Source organism: Lacerta agilis, chromosome 5 (assembly GCF_009819535.1).
Source record: "Lacerta agilis isolate rLacAgi1 chromosome 5, rLacAgi1.pri, whole genome shotgun sequence".
Lineage (NCBI taxonomy): Eukaryota > Metazoa > Chordata > Lepidosauria > Squamata > Lacertidae > Lacerta > Lacerta agilis.
Genome location: NC_046316.1, coordinates 55,139,555 through 55,142,980, shown reverse-complemented (window position 1 = coordinate 55,142,980; position 3,426 = coordinate 55,139,555).

Genomic DNA, 3,426 nt, shown 5'->3' with positions numbered 1-3,426 from the left:
ACTCCTGGGGAAGATTTGTCCATTCCATATAGGCTGATGTCCTTCTCCTGGATAGATTGGGGACAGGGATTGTGGCTCCGTGCCCAGCTGCAAGCATCCCAAGTTGTCCTATGAGTCACTCCAGGGAGATTTGTATTGTCATGCGTACATACATCCCAGAATCTCCACGTACACATGGAGTTTCCAAAAGTGGTGGACCCGGCCACAGAGCTGCCGATCATAATTTCAAAAGCTGTAGCATCTGAAATATGGCCGTAATAAAACCATCAGGTTGGGAGGGATCTCCAAAGTTCATCTAGTTCAGCCACCTGTCAATGCAGGGAAACCACTCCAGCAACGTCCCTGAAACAGGTGACCATCCAGCCACTGCTTTAAAACTTCTGGCAGAGGCGAGTCCACCACCTTCTGTTCAGTGTGGCGTAATGGTTAGAGTGTTGGACTGGGACCTAGGAGGACAGGGTTCAAATCCCTGCTCAGCCATGAAGCTCACTGGGTGAACCTGGGCCAGTCACCATCTCTTAGCCCAGCCTACCTCACAGGGTTGTTGTGATGATGAGAACCATGTACACCACCTTGAAATCCTTGGAAGACAAAGGTGGTATATAAATGCAATAAACGATAAATATTCCAGTGTGAAAACTAGGGGCATCCATCCTGCGATTACTATGAGCTTCTGGAATCAAGGACAACTCCCCTTTTTTAAAGTGCTACCTGGGAATAGAGGTATTTGAATTTATCAATACATTTTGTAAACTGGCCTTTCTCCCCCCCCCACCCCAGTGCTTTGTATTTTGAAAAGTGAGTGTTTGTTGTAACTTGTAAGTCGCTTTGGGCATGGCTCATTGTATGAAGGCAGCATGTAAATAAACCAAGTCAACCAACCAACCTTCTTCTAAAAGGCTTCCATCGCTAGCCTTGGTGGCTGCTGCTCCCCCAGCAATAGAACTCCTGCCTCTGTGGTGAGACACATGATATACCCTAAGGGCATTTTTGCCCTCTGCTGCTGGTGCCAAAATCTCCAGAGGGGCCTGCTCACGAGGGCACTGGCCCAAGCCACTGGGCTCTGCCAGGAAACAGCTTACTAACCTGCCAAGCAGCTAACATAGGCACAAAGCCTGGAACAGAAAGTGTGGTGGAACAGGATGAATAACATCGGGTGAACTGGGGAGGGTGGGGGCAGGTGAGAGGGCACCAGGAAGGGATGAGCTGGAAGTTATTTATGGCAACAGACACATCGGTCTATCCCTCTCAGTCTCATAGCCCCCAATTGTACCGTGACAGCAGTGCTACTTCAGTCGTTCCTGAGCTCCAGGGTGCCCTTCTGCACAACAGGATGGAGATAACATCCCATTTCCCAATAACCAGTCTGAGAATTAATGACGTGGGACGCCTTCCAAGCCTACAAGGCAGCTTCCGAGGTGGTAAGAGGCCAGGATGAGACACAGCAGTCAAGCGGGGGGGGGGGGGGGAGGACCTGTCCAAATATATCCTGGTCCATCTTACAAATCCGTGGGTGCCCTTTCTGTCACCAGCCCTGTTTCATTAGACAGTCCTGACCCCAAACCAACCTATAAGGAGAGCATGTAAACATATTATTTTAGTCACACGTTGTTTTTAAAGAATGGCAGCTGTACGAGTGCCACGGAACAAAACCAGTGTATGAATCTGATGGGAACTGATGGTCGCTTAATAACTAGATGTGGATGCTGGTTCACACGAAATCTTGTATGCTGCTTTGGAGAAACTGTTAAGTACTGGTATTGAGGCACACTTTCTCTGGCAGTGAAGGAAGAACATAGCTGCCAGGGCTAGTGACTATAATAGTCTCATCCTCTATGAATTTGTCTAATCCTCTTCCCAAGCCATTCATGTTGGTGGCCATCACTACCTTTGCCTTTGAATAACAGGGGGGATTTGGGGTTCGTTGTTGTTCCTATTTTTATTATGCATTCTGTATTCTTTATATTTATGTTGTGAACCCCCCCCCCCCGAGACCTGCGGGAATAGGGCGGTATACAAATAATAATAATAATAATAATAATAATAATAATATAAATTGTCATGAGATCTACAGATTATAGTAATAATAGTATTAAATAGTAATGCAGAGGACCACATGTGTAAATGTTCAGAAGCAGTGCTGTACACATGTCATGTGAACTGCTGAGCACTTCTCTCCATGCTTGACCTTCCATCAAGCAGAGATTGGCCAAGTGGATCTTTCACACAGATTCTGCTCTTTTCATTTCCCTTGCCCTCCCCTCTCTCCTTTGTGCTTTGCAGCTGGGCAATTAGCACCTGTGCACAGAGGGCGTGCATCCTTTTTAACAACAGAAAGACCACTGTAGCAATAAGATAAGCTTAAGACGTGTTAGTGGTACCATTTTTCAACGTATTCGTCTCAAAAACCTCTTGACTAGATGTGGCCAGAGTACTTGGGCCAGAAGGCCAAGCTAGACCTTACAAGGGGAGCCTGGGGGCTCCCAACCCACATTTCCCTCCCCTTGCTAAGGGCACAAGTGGTGCACAAACCTTCGCTGCCTGGTCCTCTTCTATGCAAATGCCTCTGTGCAGGCAGTGTCTATTTCTCCCCTTTCCAGCCAGGCTGTGAAAAGGGAAACAAGACCGGCTGAAGGTAAGAAGGAAAGAAAAAGGCCTGGAACGGAGAAGCACAGGAGGAAACAAGCAGCCATTCCTCTCATCTGCAGAGGGTTCCCCCACATGTTGCATCAGCCCATTTTTGTTATCGTGGTCACTATGTAGTTCACAGAATCACAGAATTGTAAGTTGGAAGGGACTCTGAGGGCCATCTAGTCCAACCCTTCCCTGCAATGCAGGAATCATGTGCACAGCTATCCCTGGGTAGGCTTGAACCACCAACCTTCTGGTTAACAGCCACATTACTCCAGGCAACTTCTAGTTCCACATTGAAATTTGGATTTCACTTGAGTTCCAGGTTCCTAGGGAGACAGGAAGCTGCCTTATATCAAGACAGACCATTGGTCTACTTCACTTGCTGCCTTATACCGAGACAGACCATTGGTCTACTTCACTTAGCCTTGTCTACACTGACAGGCTCTCCAGGGCTGCAGGAAGTAATCCCTCCCAGCCCCACTTGGGGTTAATCTTGAGACCTTCCACATGAAGGCAATTGCTCTACCACTGAGCTACAGCCTTTCCTACCTGGTTTGCCTCATGCAAATTGCCTATTGCCCTTCTGGAGATGCTCAGGCATTGCATTGCAAAGGTCAGCCTGACAACCTCTTTCTTCAAAAGCAAATCCAGCTTACCAAGTTCATAATAAGCCTGGTTCTTTAAGTCATTCGATGCTTGCAGAAAGTGAAGGCACCAAAAGCAAGTTCCCGGCTGAAATCAGGCTCCAGGCTAGTTGGAAAAGGCTTTTATTGATAAATTACACTGATACCT